Here is a 23,363-nt window from a genome sequence, read left to right on the forward strand (position 1 = left end):
TAAGATGAAAGTTAACTGGAAAATCTTTTCAAGAATCTTATTTAAAAAAATTGATATACAAAATATGGAGTGAATCCATACAAATGTGACAGAACATTTTCCAATAGGTAATGGTAAAATTATGTAAATAGGCTGTTCTCAAAAAAAACGTGAACTTTTTATTGTGAAAAAATGTTCTAAATCATTAATAATTAGAGAAATATAATAAACCATAAATTATTCTTTATATCCAGATTAGACATTGTGAGACATTGAACATGATTGAGAGATTTACTTAGCCATAGCAGAAGGATATTAAATAAAAATGTGTGGGATGGGTGCTTGACCCTCTTTCCCAAATTAACTAATCAGAGACATCTTCAGATACAAAGAGAAAGAATTTTTGTTTCCCTTGTAAAAGAAAGGTTTACAGATATAACACAAAACATTTATTTTCATACATTGCAGATGTCTAATTTTATTTTGCTTTAACATTTTTTACAAGGAATGACTTAAGTGTTACAAAAACAAAGAAAAAAAGAAAAGTACATTAACAGTACAATGTAAATACATTAAAGATAATAGATTTTTGGAAAGAGATAAAGAAAAACAGTAGTTTTGTAATTATCAACTTGGATAAAATAGACACGCATTGTAAGTAGTAGTTCATGATTTCATGTATAATGTATAATCAATCGTTTTATTCATTTTATATATTTAGATTTTAATATTTGTTGTTTTACTGTGTTCATACTAAAAAAAGAAAATTAAGGAAAAAGCCAATAATTAAAACAAAACACAAACACACCACACATACTTGAACTTAATTTAAACTTCATGTCATAATAAGATACCACAGTAAGATTTTATAGATTAAAGACATTAATTTAAATTTAAAAAATAAAGCCAATTTTCAGCATGAACTCTCTCAAATATAACTCAAGATCTTATCCCAGTTTTGTTTTTGCCCTCTGCAGTGGCCTTCTGCTAACAAAACTTTTTGCCCTCTAGCAGCAAAGTATTTCTGGACTCTAGCCTCCAGGTTGCTGTATCTGGAAAAAACAACAATAAGAAAAATGGAAGCACAATACCATCCTAAAGCCCAGGTTAACAAAAGTCACAAACACTCTTTCATATTAAAATATGTTTACTTTCATAAACATATTTGACAATTATCATTATTTGTGGCCTTATTCTTTTTAGTTAGGAGTCACAATAATATTATCTTGAGTCATTTTCAAAGAGGTGAGAGAGAAAAGAATTGTTTTATATCATAATCAATTAAAACTCATTAAGAAGAAAAAGAGTATATAATTTTTTTACTCATATTCAAAGCATATAAATTATATCTAAGAGAAGACACAATATATTTATATAGCCATTAAAGAGTCATAAAAGATTGAAATTTAGATCAACATACTGTTTAGTGGCTTTGGGTTTTTGCTTTCAGTTTACTTTTAAAAAAAGATTGATAGAGTAATTTAATATGAATAGGCTTGATGCTATAATATAATTTTCTATCTTTGTATATTGGGCAATATGTATTCATAGCTTTCTTTTCTCTTTCTAAAATAGCTTTATTGATGCCTTTGGCATCACATTCATTTCTGAATATACCTCTCCCATTACCTAGACAGTGATATTACAATCACAATCAAAACACACAACACACACACACACACACACACACACATACACATACACACACACACACAGTATAACAAAACCAGCCAACATACCAACTATTTCTGACCCCATATGCAATGTTACAAACTCATAATCCTCTATCTCTTTAGTAAAAAGAGCAGGATCTATTTTTTTCATCTCTTTTCAGCTTGTCCATTACATTGTCACAATGTTTATTTTGATTTTCTCATCTTTCTATATATATTCTTTCTACATTCATTTCCATATATTCCATCTGCATTGTTAAAGATATATTTGCTTATTTCCCTAATTATTTGACAAATTTATATGCCTTCTGATATTTTTCTGAATTTATAACCATAATTTCATTTTCAAAAGCAAGAAAAACCCAATTGTGGAACTGAAACGAGTACAAAACACTATCAAAATATGGAAGTTGCCTACTATGTGTTTGTTTTAGCTTCCATTAAAATACTTGTCTTAATTGCATGTTTTTCTTGCTTAACTAACATTTAATTTTATTTTTAATTTGTACTCATACTAACATGCTTGAGAATCCTAATTTTCAGAAATAGTCTCTTAAAAAAAACCTTCAGTACTATTATTTTACAAAATGTCAATAACTCTAATCATGTGGACCCAAGTAGTCACTTCCTATGAGTTTTTTCCCTGATTCCCATGCCTAACATTGTTAAACTAAGAAAAAAAACACACATTTGCCTGCAGCAAATACATTGAGTATTTCATTAGAATCCCTGATTCCTAGGAGATTAAAAAAATAAAATAAAAGAGAGGCAGAATACAATATATTTCATTTGTTGTTGACTGTTTAATTTTCATTACTTTTAAGTTTAATAATTCAATCTTCTCTGATTTCTTTTAGGCTGTGAAATTACTTATTATATACTTGTGATATAGTAATTTTTTAAAATGAAGAATAATGAACATGCTGAATAAAATAATTGTATCTTAGTGATTTGGGCAAGATCCGCACATATACAAGCATCTGTGTTCTAGTATGAGTTTAGTTTTGGTAAATGATCTGAAGACTCTCTAAATACTTCCCTTCTTAAATTTTTAATATTACATAATAGAAGTATGTTATTAAAACTTATGGAGAAGTATAAAACTAAGAAATATCCTTATATATACAATTTCAGATGTATATATGCTTACTAATAAATATTTCCTAGGAATTTAAAACAACATAAAATATAACAATAAAATCATAATAAGCCTCAGTTATAGGTTTAAAGAAAGTAATATCTAAAAATATGTCAATTTCAAGACAAAGATGCTCAATCATTAAACTAAAGGTAGAAAAATGTGTATGTGAATTTTAAGATAGCAGCATTCATAAAATGAAAGTTATGGTGTTATAAGAAGCCAATATATATAAAGAGCTTTGTGGTACACTTTGGAAAGTATATAGAGATTTCAGGCACATTTTCAATTGAATTTGATGTTAGACAGCTCACTAAATGAGCTGAAACTCTTTTCAGATATATGTTATAAAACAAGTTCATCTGCAAGTAATTTAATTTACTTATTTGAAAAAGCTTACCAGGGCTGTGTGTGGCATTAGGTGTCTGAGATATATCACAAAAGCAATTATATCATCCTGCAGACCAGCTGTGCATCAAGTAGATTGCTTTTATCTAAGTGATAAAAAACCTTGTAGAGTGTGAACAATATTGAGCATAAAATGTAACATTTTAATGAACAACATAAAAGATGAAAAGAATGAACATGAGAACCGACAATTTTGTCAGAGGACAATTATGGGCCCAGAGAAAGGAGAAAAGAGGGAAAAATTCACAATAAGTTTTTTCAGTTAATTGGTCACTAAATCTGATACCTAATACAGAGGTCTACTAGAGACTCCTCTTCTATAATGCTTTCATTGGCTCCCCATTTTTACTGAATAAATGCAAACTGGCATTTAAGCCTCTTCACAATCTAATTTGCAAAAATAGAAGTCTTTACACATAACACAGTGTATAGAGGGTTGCCCTTGTAGATGGCAAGATGGAAATTCAAATCTTGCCTCTAATATTTACTAGTTAGTACTATGACTATGACAAGTCACTTCATTTCTCTGATCCTTAGTTTCCTGAGAGATAAAATGGGAACAAAAGCATCTTTAATACGTACTGCACAAGGTTTTCATAAAACTCAAACAAGCTAATATATGTAAAATGTTTTGCAGACTTGAAAGCTCCTCATAAATATTAGTTGTCTTTAGAGCTCAGCATAGTGCATGCTATCACAAGTGATCAATAAATGCTTATTGAACTAAACTTTAGCTAAAAAGTTTCTAAATTTTTCTTTGGAAGAAGACATTCTATGACTTCTCTCTAGTCACAATCCTGGTAGTGGGGTAAAGTACTTACATTGTAAGCCTTACCATATATGCTGAAAATACAGCATGTTTAATGTCTTCATAAATCCTATAATATTTATATTAAGAATTACAAATCAATTTATAGCAATTCTTTGTGATGACAAAGAATTGGCATTTGAGGGGAATGCTCATCAATTGGCGAACGGATAAGTAAATTGTAGCATATGATTGTGATGGAGCTTAAATCTTTTTAAAAGACTTAAACTTGGATCTTCCTGGTTCCAGGTCCAATGTGCTATTCATTGTGCCAACCTACTTGTTTCTATGAATAGATATTGTATTTAAATGAGTAAATACTATGTTCATCTAGTGGAGATGGGTGGGAATATCACACCAATACTGGCTGATTACATCAATAGCCCTGCAGAGATGAAAGTGTGAATTGGTCCTTTAAGCACCCTTGTCATATATGGGGCCTATCTTTGTGCTTCTTTGCTTCTTCATATATGTCCTCTATGCATATCAATTTTTCCCTATTGATGATGAGTTTATTTGTGGAAGATTACCAAATATTTTATTGCTAAATCTGTTGCTGTTATTTGATCAATAGCTGCCTTTGCTTGAACATAACTATAATCTATTGATAACTATCAAAGGTAAGCATGTCAAAGAACATTTGTCAGGTGAGACTTTGGTGGATGCAGAGCCACAACTTGAATATGAGACGTAATATATATGTATTATAGTTATGACTTAGCATAATTCTTGACACATAGTAGGTGCTTAAATTCACCTTCCTTAGCTCCCTCCTCTCATCCCTTCCCCCTTTCCTTCTCTGTTTCTTTTTCCCTTCCCTTCTTTTTCTCCTTTCTTCTTCCCCCTGCATCCTCTGTTTTAAAATATATTTTTCTCCTCATTTTTCTTCTCCTCCTTCTCCTCCTCCTCTTTTTTCTCCTCCTCCCTTTTCTTTTTTCTACATTCTTATTCTCCTTTATTAATCCTTTTTTTTTTCTAAAAGTAGACAAAAATACCCTTGCAATTTGAAGCTTTAATTGTTTTAAAACTTAAGTTCTCATTTTAGTTAGCATTGGTTAAAGTATTAAAAAAAAACCTCACTGACTCAGTTTCCTCATCTAAATTTAATGATATCTATGAGAAGCATCATACATAATTGATAAAAGATTATTCCTTCAGTCAGAAAGACCTTCTCTGACACATACTGACTTTATGAAAATAAGCAAATCTTAAGATTCAAATATGTCTTCTAATAATATGTTATTATATAATAATAAGTATATTCATTCTAATAATATATTATATTTGGACCTCAGAGGGAGAATGCTCAAAGCTTGTGTCCTTATAGTTATGTTTCAATAGAATTTGTCAGAGAAGTAGTCAGACCAGGAGAAGAGGTTCAACCATGAGGGCACTGTAATCTAGTTAAAGTCTTTTGGAAGAATATTCAATTTTAGTCCTACAACAAAAACAAATAAAATTGATTGCTGTCTACCACATGTTCCAAAGGCATTTTAGCTTTATTCCATATGGGAAATATATCAGTCCAGCACATTAGTATGCTCTGTTCAGTTTCATAAAAGCTGATTTTGTTATATAATTCTCTGTCAGATAAATATCAGCTTCCATATAAAAAGAAGTTGTGCATTACTGTTTCATTTTTAAAGTTTTTTTTTATTAAAGTATGCTTATGCATCCTTTCTTTTGTGTTTTGTGGAAATAAATAGCTTATCTATATCTTATTTGCTTTGTATATTGAATGCATCCCTAGAATTCCCTATATTGTGTCATATCTAAATTTTAGGTGACATATCCAGGGCTGTAAGGAGAAGATCCAGAGTGTGAGAAGTGAGAATTCAAGATTCCTCTCTTTAGAGACCAGAATCCTCTGGAACTTTACCCTGAAATAGGGATTGGAACTGGTTGAATTTATCATCAGTGTCATTGAAGGATTAATGTCAATCTACCTGATGGACACCATTTGGAATACTTAAACATTCACAATCCTCTTCTAGTCTCCAAATTTAATCAATGAGGACATAAATAGCATGCTTAGGAGATTTAAAGATGATAAAGATAGAGGGATAGATTTCACTAGCTAAGAAATCAGAATCCAAAAATTTGTTGGACTAAAATTGTTGGAGAAATTTTTAATGAATTTTTCTTTAGTACTTCAATGTATCTCATTATATTGATATAGGAACTCCCTCAATCTCTATATTTTACAACATCCATGCTATTCCACATGATAATTCTCTATATACTTCCATAATGTTAGACAAATTACCCATTTAGCATATTAAATATCTTTATATATATATATTTAATGCATAACAATGGTATATTCTAGCTATTTATTTTTTTTTTCTTTTAAGAGTTTGTGTATATTTATGTGCTTGTGTGTGTGTGTGTGTGTGTGTGTGTGTGTGTGTGTGTGTATAAAGTCAATCAATTACTCTACCCTATTTAAAATAATGTTAAAATATAACTTGGTATCATCTCTTGGGAATTGCTTTAATTTATCAGTATTCTTTCAAAAAGTGGCGCTCTTTAGAAACTTTGTCTCTTGCTCTTTTGAAATAGGCAGAATTAAATTAAATTATAACTTTACTTGTTCTATACACGCTTCGCTTCTTCTCTTACTATTTATTCCAGTTGAGTTAACATGTCCATGAATTTTTTGAGTAAAATTAAAAAAAACCAACAATCTATCATGTAATTTTATTCAACAAATTCTATCATTTAATCCTGTCATTTTTTTTGAGATCCTGATGTTATGCTATGCTATGTTATTATCTAATCCTGCAAGCTTTAGGATCTATATTAGCTTCAGATACATTTTACCTAATTCTTCATCTCATTCACTGATAAAAAGAGTGAGAAGTACAAGGACAATAAAGACATTCCACTGCCTTGCATCTTAACATGAATGATGTCTATTAAGATCTAATAAATCATTTAGTTACAAATCCACCCATCTGATATATATATATATATATACCAGCTCTTTACCTAATCCCAAGTTATAGAATAAAATGTTACCAAGTATTTTACTGAAATTTTACTGAAATATTCTAAAACAACAAAATTTCTCTGCTAGATCTCACAAATTGGTTCCCTTGTCTCTTTGAACTTGGAAATGAGGTTAAGGTGGTATGACTTTTGTTCTTATTGATGAACTCTAATATTTCCAAATATTCAGAAATCTTTTCCTCAATAATATTTTCTTTAAAAAAACAAAGACTTATTAACACTATTTCTCCTACAACTATCAGTTGTGACAAAATATTATATATAGACCTCAGATGGGAGAAGATTTAAAGTCACTCTCTTTACAGCAATGTCTCTTAATAGAAGCTCTTGCAGAGTTGCCACAGGAAGAGAAGAGGTCTGAGCATGAAAGTAGTAGAATCCAATTAAGTCTTTTGAAGGCATCTCTGGGTTTAATATATTTTTTATTAACACCTGTAGTTATTTTGATTGATGCTCTTTTGTTTGCAGAATTAAAGCACATTGAGAACTACGGAGGAGAAAGGAGCCTTATCTAGTACAAGAATGGGAGTGGAACTCAGTTTCCTGCATTTTGTTGAAGAATTGTTCTAATTACAGAATAAACAAAGCCATTTTATAACTATCCTTCATATAGATAATTGTTATGAATGCTGGCCATATTTTATAAATTTGTCTCAAAGTCCCAAGCCAATGTTACCTTGTACAATCATTTTTGCATACATTTTCTTCATATCTTTTGTTTTTGCATAATCTATATTTCTCCCCATCCCACTGTGCTATCCCACATAATAAAAACTTTTTCACTGGCAAAGAGAAAAAGAGGATGAATAAAAATAATTACGTAACAAAATATATCACCAACTAACAAACAAATAAACAAACAAATAACCCCCCAACCCCAAACTAGTCAATATATTCATAACCTTGGATCCCTCACCTCTACTAAGGTGTAGAGGAAGTTGTCTACTTATATCTCTTCTTTGAGGCTAAAGGCTTTTATGACAAATTTGATTCAAAGTTTGCATTTGATCATTTTGCTTATCTCAGATGAATTAATTTTGTTTAGTAGTTTTCATGTAATCAATTTTTAAATGTTTTATTATTGCCTCTATCTTTTATTCGTTTTTATTTTATTGAGTTCAGAAAGTCATCACTTTGATCTGTCTAGCATTTAAACTGCAAATTAACTTTTGGTATTGTTATTTTTATTATATCAACAGGGCTCAGAGATTCTGCAGCTATTTAAATTTTTATTTAAAGAACTCTTTGTGATTGAGTTAATAAAATTATTGACTGAGTTTTATGAATTTTATAGCTTTTTGTTGAACTAAATATAAAATAAGAAAAAAAAAGAATGGAAAAAAAAAGACAGAAAAGGAAAATAAAAACAACAAAAAACCCAAAACATTGTTATGTGTACATCAGAACATTCAGGAGGATTTGATATATGTAACAATAAATTTCCATTTCTATTATTCCATGTGTAATAATAGAAACTATTATATTCGTAACTTTCAATCTTTACTTCTTTGTAGGTAATTCTTTTGTTTCTGTGGTAAATCTCTTACTTTATTCTTTTTTTCCCCCTTTCATTCCCCTATCCTCACCTCCTCCAAGGAGGCCACAATTAAGCACCAATATATTTACATATATATGAGATATTACAATATATCGTGAAATATTATATATTATTTATATCTACTTATATAGATAGAGATATTATAAGCTTGAATTTTTCTAACCTACTCTGCCATCTTCCCAGAATACTGCCCTTACAGTTATTTTGAATGCCATTTCTCATTCTATTATTGAATTTTGAATTGTTTGGAAGCAGAATTTGTTGCTTGATATTAAAATTATTCAGTGTAACTACTATGTGACTTTTGTGTTTGAAGCATAAGGTTTTTGGTTGGCTTGCTTGTTTTTTGGAGATGAACTATGTTTTTGTTTTTTTTTTTTTCTATTGGGATTTTGTTTGCTTTATTTAGAAGTTCTTGGCAATTTCCCTGTATTATTTCTTCCACTATGGTAGGTTAGATATTTTTAAAACAATGTTCTTCTGGGAGGCCTATAATCCTTAAATTGTTTCTTTACATTAGTTTTTGAGATCAATGAGTTTTCTGTTATAGAGATCATTTGTTCCTTTAACACTATTATTTTTGCTTTTCTTGCTCTACATTGTCATTCACTTTAGTAAGCTTCTTTACACAATATCTTGTGCTCTCCTTTGCAAGGGCTTTACAACAAAAATTTCATCAGTAGTTCAATTTCATCTGTCTTACAATATTTTAGATGTCATTCCTTATGATTTTAATATTTTTCTTATTGATTTGTCCATATGAAATTTAATTTTCAACTGAATATTTTTCCTTCTGAGTAAGGAAATATTAACTTCTCCAGAATTAAAATAAAAACCCTGCTTTAAATTTAGGCTATGCAGTGATTACCCAGGAGAATAACTCCTTATAAATAAGAGATCACCCATTCTTACCAACTGTTAACCAGTTATAATCCACAGGGAAGACAAGCCAGAACAACTGATGCGGCAAGTATCATGATGGAACAACAGTTCTGGGAAAGTCAAACCACCAATGCCATCTCACCTATTATCTTCCTTTATGGAGACAGACCCTGATTCTGAGACCAAGAAACTTGTGAGTTGCCATTTCCTTCAGACCACCTGCCTTGTTATCAATGAAGCCCCAGGAACATCATCTAGGGGAGTCACTCTTTGTGGATGTGTAACTGAGTCACTGCTTCTTCAGGACATATAACCCTGTCTTTTCAGTAGACTTAGCTACTGTAGATTCAGAAAAGAAAATTATTATTACCAAAGATATTAGCAATTTTAAATGGATTGTAACACATCGTATATGGCTTTTATCAATGGAAATGACATTGAAGAACCTGTACTACCATTTGCTTTACTGCAACACTTTAAAGACTTTGGAACTTTTCCATCTGCAAATGAAGGAGTTGATAGAATTGTATTTTCCTATGTTCAAAGGCAGCAGGAAACTTCATTTCATGGGAAATATGGTTTCCTTATGTCATAATATTTGAAAATAGACTACACTGAAATTAATATAACTTATGAAATATTTGTTGCAGTTATTAAAGAGGTGGGACATTTCTGTGAATTAGTTTGACCCACAAAGATTTTAATGCAAAAGTGGTTATAGATATGAATATCCCTCAATCCAAGTTGGAAGATTCAGTTTCTCACTACCATAACATAAGATTTTCACAGGGTGCAGCTGACATATCAATCAATCAATAAGTATTAACTAAGTGCCTATTATGTTCCAAGTAATGTTCTAGTTTGCTGGAGATATAAAAGTAAAACTTCTCAGTTTTCAATAGATATATTTTCTAATTTGAATCTCTGCACATAAGTAAATAGATAACCAAACAAATACACATACAGACATATGTATATGGCTTTATATATATACATCTTTAAAGACACAAACACACTATGCAATATTTGTATATGTATGTGCAGAATAAATGCTGGTTGATGGGGGAAGGTACTAGTACATGTAAAAATAGAGAAAGATTTCATATAGACAGTGATAATATACTAGGCTTGAGAGATGGCAAGTGCAAAAACACAGAGACATAGAATAAGGAATCTAAGAAGGCAAAATTAGTAGAACTGCAGAATATGCTAAGAACACTTATTAAATACGACCAGAAAGGTAGATTGGTACCAATTAGTGAAGGACTTTAAGTGACAAATAAAGAAGTTTATATTTGAAGCACGAATTTAAGAGGGAACCACCATCTGATAAAAGCTTTATTTTTAAAATATAGAGAGAATTGACTCAAATTTATAATAGTTCAAGGCATTCTCCAATTGATAAATGATCAAATGATATGAACAGGCAATTTTCAGATGAAGAAATTGAAACTATTTCTATTCATATGAAAAGGTGCTCCAAATCACTATTGAGCAGAGAAATGAAAATTAAGAAAACTCTGAGATACCACTACACACCTCTCAGATTGGCTAAAATGATGGAAAAGATAATGATAAATGTTGCAGAGGATGTGGGAAAACTGGGACACTGATACATTGTTGGTGGAATTGTGAACAGATCCAACCATTACGGAAAGCAGTTTGGAACTATGCCCAAAGAGCCATCAAACTGTGCATACCCTTTTATCCAGTAGTGCTACTACTGGGCTTATATCCCAAAGAGATTTTAAAGGAGAGAAAGGGACCCACATGTGCAAAAATGTTTGTGGCAGCTCTTTTTGTGGTGGCAAGAAACTGGAAATTGAGTGGATGCCCATCAGTTGGGGAGTGGCTGAATAAATCTAACCGGATGATTTCAGAGAGGCCTGCAGAGACTTATATAAACTAATACTAAATGAAATGAGCAGAACCAAGGGATCATTGTACATGGCAATAACAAGACTATACAACAATCAATTCTGATGGAGAGTTCCAATTGTTCAGTGATGAAGAGAGACATCTCACAGAGAGAGAACTATGGGAATAGAGTGCGGAACATAACATAGCATTCTTAATCTCTATTTTTATTTGCTTGCATTTTGTTTTTCTTTCTCAGATTTTCTTTTTCTCCCTTCTTGAACTAATTTTTCTTGTGCAGCAGGATAACTGTATAAATATGTATACATATATGGGATTTAACATGTATTTTAACATATTTACCATGTATTGGATTACTTGTCAGCTAGAGGATGGGATGCGGGAAGAAGGAGAAAATTTGGAACAAAAGGTTTTGCAAGGGTCAATGTTGAAAAAATTACCCACGCACATGCTTTGTAAATAAAAAGCTTTGATTAAAAAAAATTAAAAAGAGGGAACAACCAGACTTTATTGTGTAGGGAAGGGACATGATCAGACTTGTACTTTAGGAAACTCACTTTGGCAGTTGTGGGGAGGATGGATTGCAAAGACTTGAGGAATTGCAGACAAATATTAGAAGTCTCTTTCAATTGTCTAGTTAGGAGTGAAGAGAGCCTGGATGATGACTATGTGGTTAAAGAGAAAAGCATAGAGATGAGAGATATTATAAAGATTAGATATAAGAAAATTTGACAAGTAATTGAATATGTAGGGCAAGAGAAAGTGAAAAATCAGGAATGATGTCAACATCACAAAAATATTAAGTAAAATTACACTGAGGTTCTAAAGTAGTCATCTCAGGGCTTTTGTTCTGTACTACATTGTTACTAATGAAAATCTGCTTTTCATTGGATAGTTCAACCAGGATAATCAAGAGCCTCAAAATCTTCAAATTCAAGGACAAGACCCCAAATTGATGAATAATAAACTGGGAATGGGCAACTAGGTTATGCAGTGAATAAAAGTCAGGAAGATTCATCTTCCTGAGGGCAAATGCAGTCTTAGATCCTTGCTAGCTGAGTAACCCTGGACTAGACATTTAATCTTATTAGCTTTGGTTTCCTCATCTATAAAATGAAGGAAATAGCAAACCATTTCAGGATCTTTTCAAGAAGACTCCAAAGAGGATCAGAAAAAATTAGGTAGGATGGAAAAATGACTGAATGGTGCACTTGGAAAGACAATATTTGTGCAGTGAAAAAAGCATCACAGAAGATAGATTTTAAAGCACACAAATTTAGTCTATCATCTTGTATATATTTTAAAAATCTTTGCCTGGAAGCTATATGCTTAAATCAATACTATTTTTTAATATAACTTTTGAGCTCTCCATACTTAGGATCATGTACACAAAACATGATGATTTTTAGAGCATTATAAAATATATACAAGATGATAGACTAAATTTGTGTGCTTTAAAATCTATCTTCTGTGATGATTTTTCACTGCACAAATATTGTCTTTCCAAGTGCACCATTCATAAAGATCTTTAAAACCCTGCCACATAGTATTTCAAATAAAGAGTAATAAAGATTTTCAATATAGGCCAGGCTTCTTCACAGATTTCCAAATCTGAGTTTTAGAGTTTGACTTTGAAAGAAATTGCCCAAGTATTTGGACATGGAGAAATTTCTACTATTGCATTCTAAAACTGTGATGCTCTAGACCAGAATCTAGGGAGCAGGAACTAGTTTAATGAAGGAGTATACGAGTGAAGTTGAAAAGAAAGGTCTTACCAAAGACACAGAGGTTGCAATTTTTTTTCATGAAAAAGCAAACAAAACAAAAGGCAAACCATAAATAAGAAGAGTCTTAAAAGCAGAGAAGCAAATAGTCCCATGGGAACATAATGTCTACCAGAAAGAATAAAGGATTGACTCCTATCTCAATGATGATCTGTGAGATCAGATTATATAAAGCAGCAAATACAATTATCAAAGAGCATTTGTCTTTGACATTTGAGATCCCTTTCTAGTTCCAATTCAACAACTTTTTAATGGGAAATGTACTTAGAAGCCCATAAATCACAGGGAAAAGAATAGAGTCAATGCTGTTTAGCATACGCATAGAATACATATAGCCTGGAAGGCATCATTAGAGTCACAGCAAGAATTACATTGACACATACTTACTCAAAATATCTTATTTAGCCGATATACATCATTCTCTAACCATAGTTTTGTTTAACAACAACAACAACACTATAACAAATCCTACATTCCAATGGATTTTTGTTTACATCAAATATAATTTTGTTTTCAAATATAGTTTTTTTTTTTTTTTTTTTTAATATTTTGCTTTAAGGCTTGCAAAACTCTAGGAGAATACTGAAGCCAGTTTGAACAGGCTTAGGAGGGCCAATTGTTAAATTTTCTATATGAATATTTCTTTTTGGAAATTTGGCAAATGCTATAAAGCAGGGCTTAAATACTTGTTTTTTTTTGATTATCTCAAATTAAGAAAGTTATGGAAGAAAATATTAAAATTGGTGATGAAACTCAAAAGTTTTATTTTCTAAAGAGCAGTTGGTAATTATTTACAGGCTTATTGCTGCAAACAACTTTAGTAATATTATCTAATTTTATCCTCCCAACAAGCATGGGAGGTAGCCAGTCAGTCAATTAGTATTTATTAAACACTTACTATGTACCAGGCACTGTGCAAATCACAAATAAAAGAAAATAGTCCTTGCTGTTAAGGAGATGTTAAGTCTAATAGAGCAGACAGCATGTAAATACCAACGTAAAACAATATATAGACAAGATAAGTTGGATATAGTCAGAGAAGGATAACACAAGCATAAAGGGGACCCACAAAACCTTCTTACAGAAAACTTTAGTGGGACATTAGCAGAGATTTGAAGGAAATCAGGCAATTCAATAGGTGGAGATGAAGAGGAAGAGCATTCCAGGCATGGAAGATAGTCACTGAAAATGAGTTCAGGAAATGGAGTGTCACATTCCAGGAACAACAAAGAGTCCGGTGTCCTTGAATCATAGAGTGTGTGAAGGGTGTACGAAGGCTGGAAAGGTGGAAAGGGTCCAGTTTATGAAGAATTTTTGAAGCCAAAGATTTAACTCTTGACAGTAAAAGGGAAATCAGGAAGAAGAAAAATAGATACTGTTATTAACCCAATTTTGCATATGAGGAAACTTCTGATTCCAGGGACAGTGCTCTATCCACTGCCCCCTCTATCTGCCTTTTTGATACTTCATTTCCCAATCCCAAGCATTTTTATTGGTTGTTTCTCCTTCCAGGAAGATAGTTCTGCCTCATGAATTCCCAGATCTCTTCAAGGAACATAAAGTCCTAACTTTTGCAAGAGGTCTTTCATGGTTCTCCTTACTGTCACTGCTTTTATCCTGTTATTATTTTCACATTAGATAACAAATTAATATTATGTTATTTTGATATATATTATCTAATTCCCATTAGATTGCATGCTCCTTGAGGGCAAGGACTGTTTTTACTTTTTTTTTTGGGTGGGGTATCCATTTAGCACAATGTTTGGTAAACAGTAGCTGCTTACTAAATGCTTATGGACTTTTCTTTACTTTAGAAAAAAGCTTTCTGTAAAGTAGTTTCACAGGTTCAAATCTGTTATTAGTTTAAAAAAATCTCTGTTTAAACATTTTCATTGAGTGATTAAGTTTAAATCACAGTAACTAGAAAAAAAGCAGAATTATTCTTTTGTGTTATGGGAAAATAGTAATTTAGCCTTTTTTAAAACTTTCTGGCATAGAAAATTTTCTTGAAATCCTTTTCCAAATAAAGATGAATGTTCAATGCCAACTTTAGAGAGGTTTATAAAATCTTGAAATTAATGTGGAACAACTTTTCAAAATGAATATTTAAATTGTTATTTTTTTAAATATTGATATTTTGCTATAGAACTTGTCATGAGAGTTTGCCTGTTAATTTTATGTATCCATTTTTCATGCAGCTACAAATGGTACCTAAACCAGAAATTTCACATCCTGCTTTAACTGAAAAGGATTTGTTATTCACTTGGGTCAACTCAAAATGAAAGTACAGATTTAATGATAGACAACATCAAAGCAAAGGGATAAAGGGGAGGATATTTTAAAATAGGCTTGCTTTCTCCTAAAGCATGCACTATTAATAAAGGCTTTGAATGATAGATTTCTGTTTTGTAGGTTTATAAATTCATTGTAGTAGAATCCTTAACATTTTAGATCACTAGTTATTGTTTCAACTTTCCATAGAAGATATCTGTCTAGAGTTGACTGGGTAGTATTAATCTGCACCTAATTTAATGATGCCTTAACATTTTTATGTGGGGATTTAATGTTTCCAATATCCATGCTCTTTATTTGAAAGCATGACTTATAGGTTTCTCATCTTCCTTAAATTATGAAATCTTTCATCTAATAAAGGAAAATGATTATGGTTTGCAAAAAAGCAGTCATTTAACAATCCATGTAACCATTTATTGTAGGTCTTTGCATAATAATAGTAATTTAACTATTAGGAATTATAAAGGAAGTTATTAGTCATATACTTCAATTTTTAGGAATTAGGCAACACAAATTATTTAAAGGGCTTAAGATTTTTAAAAGAAAAAATGTGTGACAAATCTATACTACTTAAGAATACTATGTATTAAAAGTGATAAAAATTATTTTACATAGTGAAGATTAGTAGTTAATCGTGACTTTTTTATTCTATTCTTTTTTTTTCTTTCTTTTTGGATATGGCCTAGAAGATTCAACTCATCATCTCCCTAAGCTTGTTTATTCTTAAGCTTCCACAATTTTATTAATAATATCAGAATGCTTTCCAATTGTCATGCTGTCATCACAGGTTAGAGACTCATCAATTTTTAACTGAACTCTTGTAGTAGGCTTTTTGTAGTTAACCCCATCTGATCAGGCCAGTCAGGTACCTCAGTTTCAAAAATGAAATGAAGTGAGACTCATGTTTTTGGCACACTGTAGACATTTAATCAGTGCTCATTATTGCTGACACATGAAACATTTCACAGTTAAAACAAAAGGCAGCTTACATAGCCAGAGAAGAGTAAAAGGATGCGGCTACAGGATATAGCCTTGATTGAGTTCAGTACTGTTTCCATGCCTTTGGTATGTCCATGATAGTCTATCATTTAGAAGGCATAGGGAATGCTTACAGATCCTCAAACCTTTGGTGTTTTTGTGGACATGTGATCAAGAAGCTACATTAATGGCCTAGTAGCACCCAGTTCTGTAGGAGAGTTTCAAGACCTTTAAAGAAAAAAGACTTATCCCAGATTACATGTCAGAATACTCTGAGAGCTAGCTATGCCTTTGCCATTCCTCTAAATTGATCTATTTATTCTAGTATTTTACTTTTCTAATTTATCCTTAAGGGAACTGGCAAATTATTATCACTACCCCCAGATCCAAACAGGTTATTGACCTTCTTAAAAATAATTGCCTAACTTGAAATACAGGATAAAACTTAGCACGATATTTAAAACCCTTCATAATCTCCTCCAAACCCATTTTTCAGCCTTTTTTTCATACTTCACTAATGAATCAATGTTGGAATATTGTTTCCTGAACTTATGTATGGTCTTTTTTTTTTTTTTTAAAGATGAATTCTTTTTTAAAATTTTATTTTGTTAAATAAGGAAAAAAAAGACAGAAAGGGAAAACAAGACAAAACAGAACTAAACAGAACATTGTCATGTGTTCAGCAGAAAACAAAACAAAATATAATAAAAAAAATTGTCATGCGCCTAGTAGAACATCAGAAGGGATTCAAAATATATAATAATAAATTACCAATTCAAGAAAGGATATAGAATAATAGAAGAAATTATATTTGTGTCCATCTTTTTTTTGCTTGTTGGTTGTTCTCTGCTGCATACCTTTTTTTACTTTACTCTTTTTTCCCTCCTTTCATTGCCCCCTTACCTCCTCCAAACCAACTATAGTTAAGCACAAATACATTTATGTATTCATATATAGATATATACATACACCCCCCTGCACTCCTGCATACCCCCAATACAAATACACATGCACATACATATATACACATACCTATACATTCATATTATCCGACATATACATATGTCATGTACGTACATATGTAGAACAACACACATACATATTATATATACACACATATTTACCCATATGTAAACATGTATCTGATATTAGTATGGGTGACATATAATGTAGATTTCTCTCTTGACTGAATCTTTAAGTTTGACTTTGTCTAAGATCAGTGATTACTAGCCATACTTTTTTTCCTAATAAATTCTACTCTTGATCCTTATTGTAATGTTTTTATATATCCCATTTCTTCTCCTCAACTTGTACTGCTATTATTTAACCTCCCCTTACCCATAGATCCCTCCCTTGTTTTCTTTACCAACCATTTGCTTTCCTCTTCACCCATCCTTTTTCCCTCATTTCTTTATAGATTTTGGAGGGTGCTCTACTCTTCATAGTTTATATGTAATATTGCCTATTTAATTCATTTCCAATGTGAGTAGGTTTTCCATACTACTAGCCTTCCTTTTAATATCTGTGTCTATTCTTCCTCTGAACATCATTTGTATAACATAATTATTATTTTTATAATTTCTTCCACAGTTTTTGCCTTTTAGAATTAGATCATATTCAACACTGACCCAATCCTTCTTTTGAGCTATTCAATTGCTGCTATGTCTTAAACACAGGGTATAAATTTGCACGTAAAAAACATAAACAATTTTTCCATGTTAAGTTCCTTGAATTTGATCATTGATATTGACTGTTATGCTAAATTTTCTATTGAGTTCAGGTTTGGTTGAAAGAAAACACTGAAAATCTGCAAGTTCATTGAATGCTCATTCCCCTCACCCTCATTCAATAGTATGGATATTTTAACTTGTTACAATTTTTTTGGCCACAAGTAGAATTCTTTTGATTGTAGGTTTATGTGATTTCAGGACCTGTGATCTTTTTTGGGGGCTTCTGCTAAGTCCCATGCAATTCTAATTATAGCTCCAGCATATTTGAATTTTGTTTTGTTTTGTTTTGTTTTCTTACAAAAAATGTGTTTGTTTGTTTGTTTGTTTTTGATCTGGGGGTTTCAAAAATTGGCAATAATATTCTTATATGTTTTCAACAAAGGATCTCTTTGAGGTGATAGTTGGTGATTTTTTTCTATTTCCTATTTCCTCCTCATATTCTATCCCTTCAGGACAATTTTCTTGGGTTATTTCTTGCATTATTGTGTCAAGTTTCCTTTTTAGTCAGCTTTTAGATAGTCCAATTATTCTTATATTTTCTCTTTTTGATATGTTCTCCAGATCTGCTGTTTTTATTATATTTTACATTCTGTTATATTTTTTCATTTTTTACATTATGTTTTGTTATTTTTTAATCTCATAGCTTCACTGGCTTCCCCTTTCCCAATTTTAATTTACAAAGTTATGTTAGTCATTATCTCTTTTTCCTCTCACAATCCTTTTTTTTTGATGGTTATTAAATTTTTAGTTTTTCCCCAATGTCTCTCATTGGCTTTTTAAATTCCTTTTTGAGTTCTATAAATTCTCTCTGGGCAGGGAGCCATTTAACATTACTCTTTGGAGTAGAAGAAGCTTTTTTTTTTTTTTTTTTTTTTTTACTTTAGTGTCCTCCTCAAAAGATGAACCTCTCCCAGGAACAGGGTTGGGCTCTTTCTTCTTTGCCTCTTCATTTTTTTTTTTTTTTTAATGGTAAGTATTAGTGCAAGCACCTCTAATTGTGGGGTGGGAGGCCGTGCCTCTGCCTTCACTTCAGTTCTCCCTCTGATTTGGAACCCTGATCAAAAACTTCTGCAAATGCCTGCAGCCAGCAGCATCCCTGCCCCACTGCTTCTGCTCTCCTGGTGTGCTACTTCCTTGTCACCCAGGGCTGGTCTTTGCAGCACAGCTGGGTGTAGCATTCTTCATCAGCAGGGATTCCCTCAATCTTTTCAGACTCAGCCCCCTGACTCCTCACATTGCTCCACAGGTGAAAGTTTCTGTGGCTCCTGCTGAGGCTCCAGCCAAATCCTGCTAGCCCCATAGGTCCCCACTTGGAGTTAGAGTGGAGCTAGCCTGGAGGTCCTAACCATTTAACACTAGTTAATCCTAGATCTGGGGTCTTTCTTTTCCTGGGTTATACCAGGAGGAATGAATCCCTCTTCTGCTCTAAGTCTTCTTGATTTTCACCAGTTTAGGTTTACCCTGAGGTGAAAATTTGTTCTGTTTGTGAGGGAAATATGGAGAGTTTGAAATGTATTGGCTTACTCTGCCATCTTCCCCAAATCCTGCCCGACTGCTTCTCTCTTGTACTCTCCTACTGTGATGCACTAATAAACGCCATATACCATTTCTAGAATGTATTCCTCCTGTATAGCTATTGAAATCCTTTCTCTTTAAAGCTTATATGAGAATCACATTCTTTATGAAGTCATCCTTTATCCTTGTAGCTGAAGATACTCTTTTTATTTTCAGATTGTCTTGGATTACTTTGCTGGATATAGCCTTAATCTTTTTTACTGTCTACTTTATACAATATCCATTTCTATATCTTCAGACTTAGCTATAAGGTCATTGGTAATGATTTTTCATGCTTGTATCAGAATTGTATATTAAATGTCTTGAAAAATAGATGAATATATTGAACTGATGCATTATATTTGAAGGATGAAAAATTGTTAACAAATTATCTTAATAGGAGGAATTATATTCTGTAGCTTCCAAATGCAGTCACTGACTAATGAGCATTCCAATATGATTAAAGTACAAATAGATAAGGACAAGAAGAAAAGAGAGGTTATGAACAGCTTTTGGATGTAGGTTTTTTAGCATCATTCCTTTGTACTATTTATCTTAATAAAAAGATATATAAACTGTGGACTCTTTACACTGGTTTTATTCAATTTTATTTTATGTAGTCAAAGTGATCTATTTTGTTATTTGTGAGCTTTTCTCTATCTCTCATTCATTTAAAATTTCTGCTATGAGTTGTAGCTATAAAAGGTACTTGATCTGGTCCTCTTCTGCCTGTCTTTTGAGATAACTTTTAATATCTAACTTGCATATGCATTTTGAGTTTATTGTAGTCTGTGGTGGAATATGTTAGTCTGGGAATAATTTCTATCTAACTTCTTTCCAATTTTTCTAGCATTGTTAAATTGTCTTTTCTTGTAAATTTGTATTCCTAGGTTTATTGAACACTAGGTTATTGAGTTTAGTTTTTTTTTTTTTTCTGTGCTTATATAGTCAGTTGCATTACTTTTCCTTTCTCATTATCTTTGAGACTAGATTTTTTTCCAATTAAATTTTGTTATTAATTTGTTTATCTTTACAAATATTCCCTGGTAATTTGATTTGTATACTACTAAAATCTGTAAATTTTTAAAGTAGTACATTTTGTTAGGTTCTTGCTAAGTGCTAATGAGATAATGAGATATTAGGTTCTTACTAGGTGCTAAGTCGATACTTAACAATTCTCTAGTTCCTGCCTTTGGGGGGAGTTTTACCCCTTTAAACATCTGGGGAGGAGCTTGCATGCTTAGGAGGAGCAAGTTCATTGGTTGAAGTATTTTTCCCAGAAGCCCCTGAGTTATTACACGCCCATTCTCTGGGATAAAAGAAGCAACATTGAGCAAGTTGAAAAAAGTCTACTCTGGACCAGAGTTGGAGGCAATCTGAAGGAAGAGGAATCTGGCCAGAGATTGAGTTGATTATTATATTGTCACAACCTAGTCATGTTATTTAAATTTTTTATTTCTTGGATACTTTGTAATTATATCTATAGAGGTCTTAAATATGTATTTTGTGGTTATTTTGAATGGGAATTCCCTTTCTATTATTTATATCTGGATTTTTAAAATGTCTAAATGGAAATGCTATTGATTTTTGTGAGTTCATTTTATATTCCACTACTTTATGGAAACTTAATTTTTCAATTAATTTATTAATTTTCTTAATTAGACAATATCATTATATATTTAATAATAAATATTATTTGAATAATATTTATTTAAATATCTATTTAAATATTAGATAATTTCCTTTAAAAATTACAGAACTATATTCAAAAACATTATATAAAAGTATGAAGTTAGATTTATTCCAAGGGTGCAAAGATGACTAAATACTGGGAAAACAAAAAATATATATCCTTAATCATATTAAAAACAAAATTTACCAAGCCATATAGCTATATAAATAAATGAAGAAAAACTATTTGCAAAATTCACATATTAATTTATACTTTTAAGAAATAGACACTTAAGATCATTTTATACTATAGTATGTGTGTATATGTGAGTGTGTGTATAATGGTGCCTATTTCATGATATGTAGGTGTCTGTTAATGAGATCTACATTTTTTGCATGTATATAAAAAAATCACATAAATATTAGTCCAAATCTAGTGTTATTTACAAGAGCAAAAAATTAGAAATATTCTCAATAAGCATAGGAATAAAACAAAAGTTTTCCTTTTCATCAATCTTAGTTAATATAGTTCTAGAAATCCTAGTAATAAGAACATATTAAGAGAAAGAAAATGAGGAAATAGGCAGAGGCAAAAAAGACATCAAATTACCTCTATTTGTTCATAATAACTATCAAAATATTCCTGATAAATTTCCTTTGCTAGCAAATCTTCTCTTATTTGAAGTGTGCTCTAAGGTTCTATCCTGAGAACTTTTCCTTTCTCTCTCTAAAGTGTCTTACTCAGCTCCTTCAACAGCTCCCATTGGTTCAATTATCATAATTATATCCCGCTTCAGTCACTCTTCTGAGGTCTAGTCCTTCATTATTAATTGCCTGCTGAATATTTCAAACTGGATGCACTTTGGACGTGTCAAATTGTATGAAAACACATTTATTAGCTGACCTCTGCCTACTCCCCAATCCTCCCTCTTCTAAATGTCCTGTTTCTGTTGAAGATACTACTATTCTTCCAGTTTCCAAGGTTTCCTTTGAAACTGAGCACAAGCATCACTTTCTATATGGACCTATATGGAAATTTGCCTCCTAGTTAGTACTCTGACTCTCTAAAATATCTTGTGATTTTTCACTCATTCTATGTGTAATTATACTTGAACAACTTATCTTTCCTGATATAATATATACTCCTTTAGTGCAGGGACTGTTAACTTTTTCAGTATCTCCAACACCTATCATAGTGCCTGGCACATAGTAGAAGCTTAGTTAGTCAATCAATCAGCATTTAATTTATTAATGGCCAACTATATGTCAAGCACTAGGCTAAGCATTAAGAGTATAAAAAGTTAATTAACAGTCCCTGCCTTCAAAGAACTTGTATTTGAATGAGGTAGATAAAAAGATCTAAAGAGTAAATGGAAATGGAAAATAACTTCTAAGATAAGTTCTAGCAGCTTGTGGGACTGGGGTAATAGCATATGAGAGTATGGACCCTATTATTCATACTTGGAGAGATTAAAGCCATGTCTGAGAATTATTCAGATTTTCCTAGCATTGTATATTGAGATTGGGGTAATGAGCTAGAGAGATAATTACCTCTTTGTTAATTATCTGATCATTTTCCTTGTACAAAAATGTCACAGATGGTCCTGAGATATAGTGGGTCACCACTTATTAGTATTTATCAAGAGAAATTTACATAACTATTTATTGGACATGTTCTTGAAAAGATTCACTTTCCAGTACAGTATGGACCAAATGACCTCTGAGGTCCTTCCAACTCTGAGATACTATAATTTTATGATTCTGATCACATTAAAAGAGGTCACAATTCATGGGAAAAGGCTGTAGAACTGACACAGCTGGTCTGTTGAATCTGTGCTCACAACACCATGACCCAAAATTTGTTTAAGCACAAATTTTGCCTCCATCCATCTGTGCCACTGTTAATCCCTCAAAGCTGTGCTGGTGGTAAAATTTAGACAGTTTGACATATAGCAGATGCTCAATAAATACACATGGATACTCTGATAGCATGTTATGTAGAAGTTTTGCTTATTGTA

Source organism: Sminthopsis crassicaudata, chromosome 5 (assembly GCF_048593235.1).
Source record: "Sminthopsis crassicaudata isolate SCR6 chromosome 5, ASM4859323v1, whole genome shotgun sequence".
NCBI classification, from domain to species: Eukaryota; Metazoa; Chordata; class Mammalia; order Dasyuromorphia; family Dasyuridae; genus Sminthopsis; species Sminthopsis crassicaudata.